This window comes from Pan troglodytes, chromosome 23, assembly GCF_028858775.2.
Source record: "Pan troglodytes isolate AG18354 chromosome 23, NHGRI_mPanTro3-v2.0_pri, whole genome shotgun sequence".
Lineage (NCBI taxonomy): Eukaryota > Metazoa > Chordata > Mammalia > Primates > Hominidae > Pan > Pan troglodytes.
In genome coordinates, this window is record NC_086016.1 from 36,851,025 (window position 1) to 36,868,330 (window position 17,306).

General features: G+C 41.8%; 2 long non-coding RNA genes across 8 annotated transcripts in view; one reads left to right on the plus strand and one right to left on the minus strand.

Moving 5' to 3' along the window:
• Positions 1-4,624, plus strand: part of LOC134809725 (uncharacterized) — a 527,418-nt gene extending 522,794 nt beyond the window's left edge. The window contains exon 5 of the long non-coding RNA XR_010156150.1: positions 1,880-4,624. This is a non-coding gene — a long non-coding RNA (uncharacterized LOC134809725). The remainder of the gene's footprint in view (positions 1-1,879) is intronic.
• LOC104003756 (uncharacterized) overlaps positions 3,904-17,306 on the minus strand; it is a 248,053-nt gene continuing 234,650 nt past the window's right edge. For 3 of the 7 annotated variants that reach the window (XR_008541791.1, XR_008541786.2, XR_008541785.2), the window contains one exon: positions 3,904-16,380. This is a non-coding gene — a long non-coding RNA (uncharacterized LOC104003756). The remainder of the gene's footprint in view (positions 16,381-17,306) is intronic. The other 4 variants (XR_008541787.2, XR_008541790.1, XR_008541789.2 and 1 more) reach the window with 4 other exon arrangements.

The window sequence follows — 17,306 nt, forward strand, 5'->3', positions numbered from 1 at the left end:
AGCAAATAGTAAGTGCTCTATAAATATTTCCTGAATAAATGTATTAATGAACTATGGTAAGATTAGCTCTTATGCCGTCATGTTTTCTTCCCAAACTATTGATTCTGGCATAAATTCCATGAGAAAGACTTTCTTGTTGATATTCAAAGCTAAGCGTTCAGAATTTTTTTTTTAAACTTACTTTATTTCTCAAAACAACAACAATAATAAAAGTCTTGTTTTTCAAGACTGCTGGCTCTTCTGGAAGTTCATATCCATTCAGGATCTCAGTTGTGTCCTTGGTTCTAGGCCACATTCGCAGTAGCAGTAGGAAAGCAAGTCTGGTTGTGCAAGGTGAGTCTGGGGTATCAGAAAAAGAACCCTCAACTGCTGTCTCCAAATACTCTTCTCTGCACATATTGGAGCAGCTCTGATCTTTGGGACATTCTTGAATGAAGCCACAGTCTTACTCTCTCTAACCTTTATCATTTGACCTTGGTACTTCTTTCTAAGATGAGCAAGGACAAGACTCTCCCTTCTTCTTTCAGGCCTAATTGAAGGCCTAATTTAACCCTTTGGTCTTTGCACTCCCACGCACTGTCCCATCTCTTAGTCTTCTCATTCAAACATCTACTGGTTGTTTATCTCTCCTCCCATGACACCAGTTAAATTAAGCACTTTCAACATCCTAGTAGAATCTTCTGCATGGACTCAGATTTGTCTCTATCCCTCTTACAGCACAGGACCCATGATGGACACAGTATTCTAGGTGTCATGTAACTGTGCATGGATGAGCCAGAACAGAACCCGTCCCTGAAGCTGTAGTTACTTATTTGTGCAACCACTTCACATTTGTCCAGAGGGTTCAGTGTTATTCTACCAGAAACAGAAAGTAACTGCAGGGTTTTAAACAGGAGGATCAGAACTGAGTTTCTCTAAGCTCGCCCCAGAGGAGCGAATAGATCAGAAGAGTCAAGGCTGAAGGCCAAAAACCAATTAGGAGGCTGTTGTAGTGTTCTTGATGGTAGTTCGCTGGGAACCTCTGGTCCCTAAGTCCCATTGACACATGTTCTGTGAGGCTAGATTACCCATGTCTTACGCTTTTGAACTTGGATTTTGGTTTCTTTTTTCATGGGTTAGGATACAAGGGCCCTTATTTTTTTAATCCGAATCCTTTAGTCATTTATTTGGGTTAAGCCAAAATGTATCCTCCTTGTGCTCCTAAAACATGCTTCTAAAATTTTACTTGGCATTATTTTTCTGTGTATTCAGGTTTCTTATTACATTCCCTCCCACCCCTGCCCTAAAGCCTGGGGTTTCTTTGAAGAGAAACTCCGAGCCTTTTCTATTTTACATCCCCATAGCACAAAGCAAAGTGCCTTGTACACAGCTACCCTGATCGCATTTGTTGAATTAAGCTAAGGTGAATGGGTCTGGATTAAAAGCCGCTGTTAAAAATGCAAGTGTGCTATCTGGGCTCCACATGACATTAAGGTACCCATTAAAACCTTGGCACAGAGTAATTTATTGAATCAGTTAATAACCACCCAGTAGGCAGTGAAGGGCTGAAACATGGGAAAATATAGCTTAGACTTGGGAGAGCCTTGAGGGAAAGGGCTGTGTGGTACAGAAATGAGACACAAGTCTACTGGCTGAGGAGCAGGCAGGTTGAGTCCTGCATCCAATAAAGGGGCATGGAGTTGAAGCCAGAATAAACTAGAGTTCAAATGCTGTTGCTTACTAGCTCTGTGACCTTGGGAAAGTTAATTAACCCCTCTGGACCATGATCTCTGCCTAAAGAACCGCACAGTCAAATGCCAAATACTTGTACAGCTTGTCTTTGATTTCCTAAGGTTATACACATTGTGTTCAGTCTCATATGTTTCTGGATGTGTTGTAGGTTGGTGCCTGGCACATTACAGGCCCTCAATGTCTACCGGTTGGATGACTGAAAGTGACTGGGGCATCCGCTTGTCATGGGTACGAAAGCCAGCTTCACCATTCTCTACCAGCTTGCTCCAGGTAAGACTTCAGCTCACAGTGCCTCGCTCTTTAAATCTATGAAATGCTTTCCTCTCCTCTCAGTTTATCACAAAGATAAGCTTATCACAAACTTTCTCAGTTAAAGTGCCTTAGTCCAGTTTCTGTTGCTTATAATGGAATACCTAAAATGGGGTAATTCATAAGAAAACGAATTTCTTTCTTATAGCCCTAAAGGCTGAAAGGTGTAAAGTTGAGGGGCCACATCCAGTGAGGGCCTCCTTGCTGGTGGGGACTCTTCTGAAGAGTCCCAAGGTGGCCCCAGGCATCACATGGTGAGGGGGCTGAGCATATGATCTCAAGTGTGTCTTCCCCTTCCATGATAACCCGTTAATCCATTAATGGATTAACTCACTTATGTGGGCAGAGCCCTCATGTTCCAATCACCTCTTAAAGGTCCCACTTCTCAATACTGCCACATTGGGGATTAAATTTCAACATGAATTTTGGAGGAGACAGATATTCAAACCATAGCAGAAAGTATGCAAAACACCTTGCACACAGTTGTTTATTAAGTATTGGTGCTTTCCATTTCCCATTGCTAACACACTTAATGCCATTTTCACACATTTTTTGGACAGAAGAGAAATTGCTTGGCAGTTGGATGTTCCTGAAATTTTCCCTTCCAAATGAATTTCTGATCACAAAAGACATGAATTGCTTTAGGTGAACTTTCCCTCACTCTCTGTATGTGAACTTGGACTGCAGTTTTATGTGCTCAGGTGCCTTCACTTCCTTTCCCCAAAGAAAGAAAGAAGCAAAAATGTGCATATGTTCACTCACACCCCTCTGAGCAATGACAGTAAACAACCAACACACTGCAGGAGCCAAGGGGCTGGCCCTGTGTGCCTGTGTATTTCTAGCAGCCCTCATGTAAATGGGCACGTGGCCCCCATTGAAGCAGAAAGTTTACAACTCGCAGGTGCAAGAACAATTTTTCAATTAGGGATAATATGGTTCTTCATCACGTTTTTCTGGAGCCGTGTGGGAGGAAGGGTTCTAGCCAGGTGGAAACTCAGCACAACAGTTACAGTTTAGTAATCTGAGATGTGTTTTGCCAAAAAACAAAAAGCTTCTGATTGATTCCATAGCTTTGCAAGATATAAGTCTATGGTGGTGATTGGTGATTTACTCCTGCTGGAATGAATGAGTAGATTTAGTGGTAGCCTTTTAAAAATTCTTGCAAATGTATGAACTTATTCACTGACCCTTTCTATTTCATCAGGCTGAATTCTCGTTTTGGCTCAATTATCAGCCTCCACATCCCATTGATTTTCTCTTTTAATGTCTCTCCTATCCATCTTACCCCTTTTAAAGCAAGCCTGCGTTCCTGCTGGTCAGGATGAATAGATATGATAGTAGAGCTTCATTCTACCTTAAAGGAAGTAGTTGGGATGAATAGAGAGGAGGCAGAGGTATTCTAAGTTCTGGGGAAAAATGTGGGAACATGTCTGCTTAAAGAAAGGACAATTAAAAAAAATGAGTGTGTGGCACTGAGGACGTAAAGATGCAATGCAAGGTGAGGTTGAAAATGTAGATCAGAATTAAGTTGTTGAGAAACTTGATTACCTTATACATGTATTTTTGACTTTAATGTGAAACCCACGGGGAATTATTGAAGAATTTAGAGAAGAGAAAATGTTGTCATCAGTCTGGTGTCTGTACAAAAGATAAGATAGATTGGAGCAAAGACTAGAAGGAGGGAGATTGGGTAGATGTACTCAGGTTTCGTAATTGGGAGGAAGAAAGAGAATATAATTCCACTCAGCATGGTTTGAGCCCACCTGTGTAACAATCCAGAGGCATGGAAGGATTAAATGCCCTTCTCAATACCAGAGATTTCCAGAGATTTGACGTTGAGAAACTGACACAAACACTAAAAACTGTAGAGAGCAGAGATGATAATTTTATTGAATTTTGCCCCCAAGACTCACAATGCAATACAGATTCATATTCAGTAAACACTTATTGGGAATCTACACTATCAGGAATGCTTTTTAACCACAAGTAATGGAATACACAAATAATAGTGGCTTACATGATAAAGACATTAGTTATATCACATGACAAAAAGGCTAGAGATCATTGTTTTTGTGTTAACTTGTTGCATTGCTATCATATAACTGCTTTCACTTCAAGCACTGTGCAGAGCCTCCCAGAGGACCTCCGTGTGTGCTCCTTTGGTTCTTCCTAGGGTTCTTCCTAGGTTCCATAGCCAGCCTTAGCTGCAAGGGAAGCTGGAGAGTGAGTATTTAGCATTTCTAGCCTATAGAGTAAAAGGAAGCCAGGGAGGAAAGAATTGGGAATAAAGGTTGGATCAGCCACCCAACAGTGAATACCACACCTTCTAATCTGCCAAGCACTTTCACAACCAACATTGCTGCATAACATTCTTAGCCATGAAGTAAATATCATCTCCAAAATTATCAACACAGAAACATAGGCATGGAAGGATTAAGTGGCCTTCTCAGTATTGCATAGCTAGTAGCAGAGATTTGAAGTTGAGAGACTGACACAAACACTCCTCAACTAACTGTATACTTCAAAAAAACTGTGCTCACATGAAGAAAGGTGAAGAGTTAGTCAAAGGACTATAAAAACCCAGGACTATAAAAACCCAGAAAATAAATGTGACATTTGGGCTAGGCTTTGAGTGAGTTTTTACATGCAAAGAGTCAAGAAACAGCATTCATGGTACATGAAACAGAAGGAACTATGACCCAGAGTCACACAAACATTAGAGACACGTTGTTAGGGAAGGACAAGGAGTCCACCAGTTGGAGAAGCCAGGACATCTTCCAAGAAATGGACTGAAACCACAGCAGTCACTCTCACCCCAGGTATCTGTCTCAAGGCCACCCACCCTCAGATGCAAACAGAGGCCACACTGGCCCCTGAATCCACTGCTCTGAGAAAGTGGAACTGGTGCCCACCAGGCTGAGGTCATGACTGAGGTCTTCACATACAAGCCATTTGTAGAGAATTTGTAAATATCCACCAAATAGTGATTTGCAGAATATAACAGGGTGTGTTGGAAGCACCAATAAATAAATATTGGCACTGTAAAAAGTTTAGTCTGAGAAAAAGGGAAGCAGTTACTTTACTGCAGTGTAACTTTGGTAAAAGCAAAAGAAAAATCTGAAGAAACAAAATCCAATTTGGTGAATCTGACCACATAAGCAATATGAGAGTAAACCAGTCTAGGTTAACTCCCAAGCTTACCACTTCCTAGCTCTGTTACCCTGGGCACATGTGAACAAAAGTTCTCTAAAAAGGAATTTTGAGGAAAGAGACTTTATTCCAGAGAAGTGATTGCAAATTGGGAAGATGCAACCTTCAATGTAAAGGAAAGGTGCCATCCAGAGAACAAAGGGAGAGTTTTGCTTTTATAGAGAAAATTCACACCCAGGTTCATTTATGCAAATGAAGCATTCAAACTTGCTTAGTTCTAATTGGTTGATCCCTGATTGGCCAAGACAGGTGAGCTCTGATTGGTTAGTTCCCAAATTAGACATTTGGGAGTTCTGAAGGTCCCAAGTTTAAACCAGAGGAATGAGTTTTCAGGGAACTAAAAGATATGTGTGACCTCTAATTAGCAAATGACTGCTTGACTATTTTAAATTTAGGCTCAGTTAGGCTCTTGGGATTCATTTTGAAGAACTGGCTCTTTCAGGTTCACATTTGTAAATATTTCATATTTCTTCTCCAATCTGAGCCCCATGACCTATAGCAGCTTAGCATTATGCAAAGCCCACTGTTTTTTTAATCAGATGGCCAAGCCCAGGCTGTCTGACAATAGCAAGTCACATGGACTTATTGAGCATTAATTTCCTCATCTGTACTTAAAAATCAAATCTGAGTGAAATTTACATTGGTGTTCACAGATCCTAGAACCTGGAAAATGCCCAAGAAATGCAAGTTACCATTATTAGCAGTATTCCTAGTGTCACTCTGATTAATATAAACAATGAGAGCAATAATACCTACTTCACAGTGCTGTTGAATAGACTAATTACTAATGAATAAAATCATTTAACCAGCCTTGTAATGTGAAGTACATAAACAAATACTTGGTTCATTTGCTTCTTTCTCACCAGCTTTTTCTTGGCTGAAAATAAACTTTCCATTTAAAATCAAAATTTCAGTAATGATAACAAGATCTCTTCTCCATGGTTTTCTGTTGGCTGAGTCTGTGTAGTTCACTGATATACCCAGAGGTGATGTCAGCTCAGAATTCGAAAGGGCAGAATGATGGGTGATCCCAGGTGGAAGTCTTGATAAGCTGATAAGATAGATAGGAAGAGAATGAGGATAGGAAATTAAAAATATTGGCAAGAGAGCGATCAAAGCGAAGGGTCATGGGGGTTAGGCTTGAAAAGGAGAGAAAGGCAAGATGAGGTTGATGGATAGGAAGAAAGTGGAAGGTCAAAGATTAGAGGGCTCCGAGAAAAGAATGTGAATGAGAACGGAAATGACTGGAGGTTGTGGTTGGGAAGTGAGGTGTTAAAATTTTAAATTTCTGCTTCAGGAAACAGCAGGGCCATAATGGTGGATGGCTGACATTGGGTGAGGAAAGGATCCCCAGAGACTAGGAAGCAGAGGCTGTGAGAGATCAGCATGCTGATGACTTGTTGGGATCATGGAAGGACATGGAGAGGGAGGTTCAAGGTGTTGAGTGAGGTGACAGCAGGCTGGCTGAGGATGCACATTCTGCAGAGATGTCTACTTAAACCATAGCCCTCTGGGAACTGTGTCCCTCCTTCAGTACAGGCGATTTCCAATGAGTAGCTAGACTGTCACCTTCTCCCAGTTCTGTGTCCTGTTTTGGACTGATACTTGTCTTCCTTAACATGGATAGCTGTCACCATAATTATGGTTGGAGGCTGTGGTTCCCAGTCAATCAGGATCCTGCCACTGACGATTTTGCTAGTGCTTTCCTAGGCTTGCAGCCTTTGCACCCACCTTAAATTCCTATCCACAAACCTGGTCAATATCCCCAAGAGGAAAATACTTTGTCCTATATACATTCCCCATGCCCAAATGTTCAGTCACCCTTACTCCTTTCATATATGAACATTGCTTCCTGAAGATTTCATGTGCAGAGACTCCTTCACACATAATCTAGAATAAAATGTAACCAATTTCCTCCTCCATGATAGATGTGATGTACTTAATACTTACTAATTGTTTGTTAAGGTATTTAATGGCTACAATCTATGATGAAGGTGGAGATGCTTTAAAGGAATTTATGCCTGTTAATTAAATAAGCATTTCACATGTGCATTGGTGATTCTTTATACATTTTTTAAAAAATGAACATATGAATTTGTGAGACATCAGATCTGTCTATTCTACAGACAACTGTAGACCTCTAAACAATAAACCCATAGCCATGGAGAAGTGTCTGACCCACAGGTTGGGAACTGCAGGTTTAAGATGTTTGGTCTTCACAACTCTAGAGAGATTTTTTTAAATGAGGAAACCGATACCCAGGCATAATAAGAAAAACAGATCAACCACAGTAGGAACTTAAGCATCAGGCAAGTGTGTATTCAAACCCGGTCCTCATACCTACATGGCTTGAGAATTCTTCTTCTACCTGCTGAACCCTGAGCTCCGCTGGTGAAGTGAAGCTAACCTCTGTTGCTTTACTTCTGACTTCTGTGCCCATATGCTCTTCCGGCACAGGTCTGGCCTGGAGTATACAGGGGTGATTTGTCATTTTACAAAACAAATACAGTTCGGTTGAGAAGAGAGCCAAGTGAAAAATAATCCCAAGGCTAGAAAGCTACAGTGGAAGTTTGGAGCAAAAGAAAAAAACACAAACCAACCCCCCAAAAACATAAAAGCTCAGGATGATTTATTTCATAATTTAAAAATCAAAATCGCCTTCAGGCAGGAAGGCTTGTTTGCCCAGTTTTACCCTAGAGTGAGTCATAATAGCTAAGTTATATACCCTTGGAAAAACCAGGGTTTTTCCAGTGGGAGCACTGAGATGTCATTAAGCCCAGCACTGTGTGGCGGTGCCAGAATCAAATGTCCTTTGAAATCGAGACCAGCCGAGAGAAAGCCCCAGGGCCAGTGCTGCGTTTCTCCAGAACATGTCATGTCCCCGCCGTCTCATCTAGGAGGTGGCAGGGAAAGAATTGTGGGGAGCAAATAATCACTCTAGCTGCAGGGACAGGGCAGAGCTAGGTGGGCAGTGGGACATAGAGAAAGGAAAATATTGATCACAGGGACTAAATTGAATTCCATCTGCAGTAAGGACATAGTCTGGACACAGCCACCAATAAGTCCAGACCTGTATCAGTTATCTAGTGCCCCAATATTTCAGCATAACAAATAACCCCCAAACTTCAGAGGCATGCAACAGTAAGCGTTGATTTTCATTCACAAGTCTGTGAGCCAGGCTTCGGCTAATCTCAGCTGGCCTTGCTGTTGTATCTGTGGTCATCTAGTGCATCAGTTGGGGGAACAGCTGGTCTGGAATGCTTTCACTCACATGTCTGGCATCTGCCTGGCTATCAATGAAGCAATGGAGGTATGTGGCTCATGTGTCCACCGTCACCCAGGAGACTAGCCTGGGCTTGTTCACATGGTGGTGGCAAAGTTCCAAGAAAGAATGGAAGCACAAAAGGCTAAGTCACAACGCCAACCCAGATTCAAGAGATGAGAAAGTGGATTCTAACTCTTGACCAAAGGAGATGCAAAGTCCAATGGCCAAGGCCACAGATACAGAGAACGGTGGAGAATTGGGGACCTTTTAATAATTTTCTACAAGAACAGTGCCGCTGGTGATGTTGCAGAAGAGAGCTTAGACTTCGTCTATGAAGCCACAGAGCATGGTGTGGAAATCTGCGGTTAGAAGATGGATTTCGTCGGACAATATAGGGACAAAATAGTCCAAGCTCTCCAACAATACAATGGACTGTCTTAGGAGATGATACTTTTACATGATTATAACTACTTATGTTGAATGTTTATTACAGGAGTCAGTGTTCTGGGGGGCTCACAGGAATTAATCATGGCAATAACACCATGAGCAGGGTCACTGTGAACTGTTATGCAGGCATGTTCTGCAGAAAGGGTCCACTTGGCTGAGAGGCATGCTTCTTGCCAAATCATGAGTGCAGGTGTGGAGCTGTGTCCACTTGGAGGAAGGAAAACCTTTTGCTAATGCATATCCAGGTGATGTATTAACTGGCAGCAGCCCAGCCTGCTTATGAGGTTGGTAATACTGTATTCTGACTTTCATTTTAGAGTTAAACAACATGAGACCTAAGAGAGGTTAGGTAAATCACTCGGAAATATTCAGGTTTTGAGCAGAAGAGAGATTTGAACTCAGGCAGTCTGCCTTCAGCTCAGGCTTTTGACCATAAAACTATCCTGCCTGGCTTGATCCTTGCAGCAACCTACAAACTATCCTGCCTGGCTTGATCCTTACAACAACCTACTAGAAAGGGAAGCCATTTCTGTTTCACAGATGGGAGATTTAAGGCTCCAAAAGTCAAGGAACTTGCTAAAAAATTAAGAGATTCAGGTATTGAATGGCAGTAGGATTTTTCCCCATATCTGTCTAATTCCAAAGCCTATTTGCTTTTAACTGTAAACTATCTCTTCTCCATCAGTAGTCTAAGAAGTTCTCTATCACTGAAAGCATGCAAGAAGAGGCTATATGTCAGGATTGCTAGGAGAGATTAATGCATCAGCTGAGAACTGTAATTTAGTGTCCCTTTACCTTGAAAATTCTATAAATAGGACTGGCCACGAAAGCTTTCTGGGTTGCTCCATCCTTGCTCCGCTTGATTCCTCATGTTCAGAAGTAAGATCAAGACAAGAAGTTCCCTTCCATGGAAACAAATATCCAAAGCTGAGAAAGGCACGGAGATGTGGACAGGACATTTATTTTACCTTTTATTACTTACCTGCTCTGGGCTAGGGCACTCAGGGGCCCTCAGAGTCTCACTGGGTTCCTATTAACTGCCTGTTGCGTACAATGGGCTTTGGAAAACACCCTTCCTTCTGGGAAATCTTCCCAAACCTGCAAAAACTATTTTGCTGACCTCCCAATGGAATTATATAGAAGATAATTTAAAATAAAATGTCTAACTCTGTGTGTCAGACTCACCAGTGTAGCCCTGGAAGGTTTATGAGGACAGAGGGGGAAGAGGCTGGGCTACAAAGACCAGAATATTCTGGAGGCATCGACACACCCTGGTTTCCTTTCCTGCCTCTATCACTCTCTGGTTCTGATTCCAACTCTCCTTAACTCTGATGCAGAGCCTGGGATTCCTTTGGAATCGAGTACTCATGCTCACCCACCCACACTAATGGGATGTGCTTCTTTAACCCTCCAGATTTCAAATGCACTGTCACTACCAGAAAAATCCTGCCTCTGCCCCCAAAATTCTGTCCCAACACAACTTAGCAGTTGATGTGGTACAACGCAGGCTGGTCAACCAATGGCACCAATGGTACTGTTCATCCCAGAAGGACACTGAGTTTGAGGCCCAGCTCTACAACTGATTAGTAGCATGACCTTGGGCAAGTGGCCTGAAACTAAGCCTCAGTTTCCTCATCAGTAACAAAGAAAAATATTATCTCCTGGGGTTATATTAAGAATTCAATGACCAACATCAAAGACTACAGAATTTCAGTTAGACAGAAGAAATGCATTTTTGAGATCAATTGCACAGCATGATGACTTCAGTCCCCAGTCTGACCACCTCTCACCACCTCCACAGCTCCAAGCTAACCTAGTCACTGTCATCTTACCTGGAGTATATAACAGCCTCTTCCCTGGTCTCTCTGCCCCAACCTGTGGAGGAATTTGAGAGTGAAGCTCTCCCCTTGTAAGGAAGAACATGTCTATGTCTCTATACAGTTCCCCATTTCACCCAGAATCAAAGCCACAGCCTGGAAGTGGTGCACAGAGCCTCACAGGCTGTGCCCACCCCCATTTCCTCTTAATCTCCTCTCTTACTCTCTCCTTCAGTCACTCCACTCTAGCCACAGGGAGCTCCTTGCTGCGTCTCAAAACACACCAGGCACACTCCATCCAAGCTCCTTTGTGAGAGCTTTCTCTCTGCTTCACTTTCCCCAGATATCACTGTGGTTCATTCTTCCCCCTTCACATTTTTCATCTTATGCCATCAGCTGCAAGGTGTCGTCCTGCCACCCTATTCACAATTGCAACCCTCTCTCACTCTCAGCACTCCAATTTCTACAACCCTGTCCTTTTATTTATTTCCCATTTTCATTAGCATTTATCACATTCAAGCATATTATCTAACTTAATCTAACTTATTTATCATGTTTATTATTTATTGTCTCTCTCTCTCCCCCTGTTAGGATATAAGCTGCTACAGGGCAGGGCTTTTTGTCTATCCTGTTCCCTGATGGATCCCAAGTGCCTGATCCAGTGCCTTGCACAGAGTAAGCACACCACAAATATATGTTGAAGGAATCAACAGATTAATAGTAGCCATTAGTATGATCATGTTAAGAGCCTCTTAAGACCAAGAAGCATGTCTTATTCCTGTCTATATGCCCAACCCTTACTATAGGGCCTGGCCCTGCTGAGATGCTCAGCAAAGGTTTACTGAATGAATGAAACCAAGAAGCCTCCCTTCGTGGAGACAGGGAGAGGCTGAGCACTAAGCTCATATTGGCTTGCCTGAAGGACAACCCCGCATGTCACATCCAGAGAGCAAAATTGCCTCTGACATGTAATTTAAAACCTGAGATGCCTGGATATAAAGTCTTACTCAAGTAAATGGGATCAAACGTCAGGGCATTTCCACTCTACCAAATAGATATTCTGGATCTAATATGATCTCTCCTTCCTTCTCAAGTCTCTCAGGCTGCCCTCACCCCTGGGGGAAGTGGGGAATGAATTTGGCAGAGCTGGCCTCAGGAGGTGGATGGCCTTGCTTCAGGTAATCCCAAGTCCCATCTGAGTCTCAATTTTCTGATCAGTGAGAGGCCATCACCTCCTTAATTTCCATTCTGAGCCTCCTCCATCTATCCCAGACCTGGAAGAACCTACAACCTTCTTATGACACTCTCAATTCTGCAGAATGTGGATTTCATCTTAGGTCACATGGCTCCCAGAATCCTCAGATCAGTTTATCGTGTCCATGGAGAAGTGGGAAGAATAATGGCTTCAGTTTTAATCCCCAATCCTCTAATTACTCACTGTGTGACCTTAGCAAGTTTTTTAACCTCTGCAAGACTCAGTTTTCCCATCTGTAAAATGTGCATAATAAAACTTGTCATTTATTTTTGTTGTAGAATCTATATGAAATATAAATGCTCTTTCCCTACCAGAACCTGAGTTCTCTAGGACAGAGATTTGCCATTCTTTCACTCATTCATTCACTGAGCACTATGTTTATTGAGACTCATACAAGGTCTCAAAAGGATAATTATTAAGGTACAGTCTCTGCTGTCCAAGAGCCTAGAGACCTGTGTAATAAATCATTACTACCTAGTGTGATAAATATTAAAATGAAACTATGAGCAAACACCATGAGAACTCAGAGGAGGGAGTAATTATACTTAGGAGGAATGAGGAAGGCATCAGACAGAATATGATGTGTAAACAATTTTGAATAGCAGTTTTCCAGGCAGACAAGGGGGTCAGGAGGAAGGATATTCAAGGCAGAGAGAACTGTGTGAATGAAGCCACGGCGCCCTATGTTACTCACCATTGAAATTGTGACTCTCCAGCCTCCACATTAAAATGCAACACCTGGAGGTTCTAAGTAAATATATGTTCAATAGACAAATCTTTACTAAGGACATCACATAGTCATCATGGACTGTTCCTGGCATTTACAAAGCCCAGTTTTCATTCACACCCAACTTGTTAGTAGTGAGGCCAGGGAGGGGGGTGGGGAAGTGCACTCAAATTTTCTCATCACTGATTTCTTACATTTATGAAATCACTGATAAGACTTAAGAGGATAGTGAGTGGATACTGAGAGGCTGCATTTACAGAGAAAATGGGCTCTCTGCCCTCTTTTCTAATTAGCTTCACTGGGAAGATATTGTTATTTTCTTTATCCACACACTTGTCCTCAAAACTCTTCCAGTTTAATGCTAACTTTACTGATAAGCCTAACCTGGAAAAGTATATCTTATTACTCAAAGGCAAATGATGAAGAGAAGTGTGATCTAGCTTCTGAGGGAAGGAGATGGGAAGTGACATGTCCTGAGCATTTATACATCACAAAGACCTCCAACATAAATTCTCAGAGCCCCATTTTATAGAGGGAGAAATTGAGGTTTGGAGGATTAATGTTTCTTGCTAGTAAGTGGCAGAGCTGGGACTCCAAGTTGGGATGTAAAAAGAGCAGGTCTATTTTTCTTGTGTTTATGGACTGAATGTTTGTGGTCCCAAAAATTTATGTTGAAGCTGTAACTTCACTGTGAGGCTTCTAAGAGGTGTGGCCTTTGGGAATAGGGTCAAATGAGGCCATAAGGGTGGAAGCCCTATGATAGGATTAGTGCCTAAGAAGAGGAAAAGGCTAGAGCTGTGTCTTTCTCCACCACAAGAGGACGCAGCAAGAAGGTGCCCATCTGCAAGCTAGGAAGAGAGCCCTCACCAGGAACCAAATGGGCTTCCCAGTCTCTAGAACTGGGAGAAATAAATGGCTGTTGTTGAAGTCACACAGTTTATGGTATTTTGTTACAGCAGCTTCAGCCAACTGACACTTGTCCTCGCAGAACATATATGCCTGCAGCCCCTGACCAAAAGCACCTATCTCACCCTGTTCCTATACCAATCACTCTTCAATTTTCCTGGAAATAATAGAATATTGGGTCTTTTTATCTATTTCTTGTGCTTTCTCAGTCTTGGTAACTGAGCTACTGAATCTTCTTGACTCCCAGGTAGTTCCAGGGAAGGTGACAAGTCTATAAAACGTCTGTGCATGTCAGAAATAAAGACATCACCCTCTACTCTACTAGGAAGCCAAGAAATGACCTGGCCGGGGATGAGAATCATCAGGGTCAGATCTGAACAGGCAGTGGTCACAGGAGTTACCAGGGCATACCTAACCAGAAACACCAAGGACACCTAAAAGCAAAGCTGAAAATGTATGGAGAAAGTAGCCATGCAAAACAACCTTCTGGCAATCCTTGTGTCTGTGTGTGTGTGTGTGTGAGAGAGAGAGAGAGAAAGCTAGGAGATGGGAAATGGGAGATGGAGAGAAAGAGTAACATACAGTGGGATGAAATAGATTATAGAGATAAACTTGAAGAGGGAGAGTATACAGGAAATTAGTGTTTCCAAGAGAAACCTCAAAGGGTTCTTTCTTCTGTGGACACTTTTAACACCCTCATATGCCACATCCATTTATTCCATTCAGACTCTCTAAAGTATCTTTAATTTTGATTAACTGAACTGTTTCCTTTACTACCTATCAGGAAATTATTCAAACCTAAGATAGAGACTTAAAGGTGTTCTATTGTATAAGGCATGATTTTTTTAATAACCCATCACTAAATACAATAATAGTCTAAGTAACACGGTTTGCAAGGTCAAGTAAGTCATCTCTGGTATTAAAAATGTTCTTTTTGTGCACATAAACTAAATACTAGGTTGATGATAAATGATGTGGTATGTGGCTTGCCAGTGTTGGGGTTGGTGAATGACAAATTAAAGCTTATTTATTATTTTCTAGAGGCTCTCTGTCAAAACTCTTTCTACTGCTCAATCATCTTCCTGGGAAAAAATATCAGATGGCAGGATCGAGAGGGAGCAGTGTTTCCTGGACAGTGTGGGAAGTAAATGGCACAGTATGGGATTAAAGAGGGATATTTGTTAAGTCCTGAACTTGTGTCCCAAAATCAGTTTTCCTCAGACAGGACAATAAGACAGTGCAGGCCTCAGAAGGATCAAAGTAAATCAGCCATGCCTAGCATATACTGAAACCATATCTGCAAGTTCTGAAGATCATGGAACACACAGAAAGTATGTTGAATTTATATCAAGATGAATGAAAATAAGCGTGGAAAAGAAAATAAGAGGTGATTATTCTGTTGTTTTCCAAGCTGGGCAAACCACACGTGTAGCAAGGTTGGCATTTGTCCTGAATCACTATGTTTCAAGGACCACAGACACCCAGGAGTATAGTCAGAAGTAGGTACGTGGATCTCAAAACAAGAAAGCTTGAAGGAATGGAGAACATTTAGCCCAGGAGAGCATCCATGGGACATGACTATTGTTTTCAGAAAATGGAAGGCTCTTGATGTAGGGCAGGGAATCACAATTGTTTTGTATGGCCTCAAGGAGCACTGGAGCCATGCATGTGAATTGCATTTTAGCTTAGAATTTAAACTTCGGAAAACATTCTAATAATAGAGCTTTTAAATATAGAATAGGCAGACTCAGTAGGAAGTCAGCCATCTACAAGTAAAGGTCTTCAGCATGTGCTCTATCAGGTGACAGATTCAAAAGTTAGTCTGGATTACCTTTAAAGGAAAAAATTATTTGATTCTATGAAAGGGGGGAGAAAAGTCACTATATTAGTTGGAGTAAGGGCTCCATAACAGAGACTCAACAATTCAATCACGTAAAGGGCCAGGAAATTGAAGACTCTCTCCCAGAACACTGCAAGGCAGGTAGGCAGCCTCTGCTTCATAAAAGCATCATGGGAACCAGGCTGGGGTGGGAGAACCTCAATGTGAGGCTTCTGAGGCAAACCCGGTTGTCAACCGTATCCAATCAGTGGGAGGAAACAGGCGAAGTCCAGGACTGGATACTGCTTATTAACCATGGAATACAGAAGTTGCACGCATTACTTCTACTCCTGTTCCATTGGTGTATCTGGTCTCCTGACTACATTTCACTGCAAGGGATGCTGGGACGTGTACTCTGAGCCAAGCAGCCAGGAAGAAAAAAAATGAATTGAGAATCCCATGGCAGACTTGTGATGGACATCCCAATTACCCTGTTTTGATCATTACACGTTGCATGTAGGTATCCGAATATCACATATACCCCAAAAATCTGTACAACTCTTATATATCAATAAAAAAAATTTTTAAACAGCACACTTGGCCACAGTCATCTATCAAACTGTCAATTGTTTATACATCTATTACTATATTAATAATAAATACCAATGTGTTATATTAATATTAATAAATTACTACAGTTAAAAGCACTGCTTTAAAGCCATTCTGCCTGGTTATGACACCTAACTCCACCATTTAGTAACTGACCATGAGCAAGTTAACCTCTGTATGCTTCCATTTCTGTATCTGTTACATGGTGATAACAAAGATACTTATCTAAAAATATTTTTATGACGTTCAAATGAAGTAATGCAACTAATGTGCTTAGAACAGTGCCTGAAATATAAAAGGAGCTCAGTAAGTATTATGATTTATTACTATGTGAATATAGAAAGAAAGAAGTACTTTCTTCAGGGTATACCTGCAGATACAGAACTCCCATTGACCTACGTGATCAGAAGGTGAGGTATTTTCATGGTAAGTAACTGAAAGGGATGATTTAGGCCTTTTTCACCCTCAAAGTGGCCCCACTCACATCCTCTGGTCCTAATTTACCAGCTAAACAGAGACACTTGCTTTATCACATTTCTCTTCCATCCACCTTCCCAAGTGCTTTGGAAGAAAGGCAGACTAGAAAAACTGCAATGTGCCATCCCTGGCTGTTCTATAATGTAATTAGAATCTAAGCAAATAAATGCACCCCATTTGCTGGATGGGCTCCAAAAAGCCCTTGGAAGAAGGATAAACACATCATCACAAGAACAAACACTGAACCACAAATAAATAAAAATATCACCCCTGCCTCGGCGCCAGCTTGCATTAGCAAATGGGTAATCGGGGTTTTCAAATGGAAATATACTTTTGCCATCTCATTTGGATTGTCATGATAAATTCTGCATGACACCCGAGGCTGCTTTACAAGAGACCTGAGAAGGCCTCCTCTTATTAATGGGGCTTATGATCCCCTCTGAGAGGTTAAGTTTGCTTGAAAATTCAACCCATTAAATTAGCAAGAACCCTGGATGCCTGGGTTGGTATAGGTCCTATGGGGAGTTGTAGAGTTGGCCATATGGGAAGATTCACGCTGCTGGGAGCTCGGATACCTTTGGCAGGGGAGAGGGTTAAGAATGAGAACTAACAATGAGGGAGGCAAGATCTAATTATTTTGAGCACCTCCCTGTGCTAAGCACTTTAAATGGAACTGCATTTAATCCTCACAACAACCCCACAAAGACAGTATTTTAACTCCAATTTTATGGATA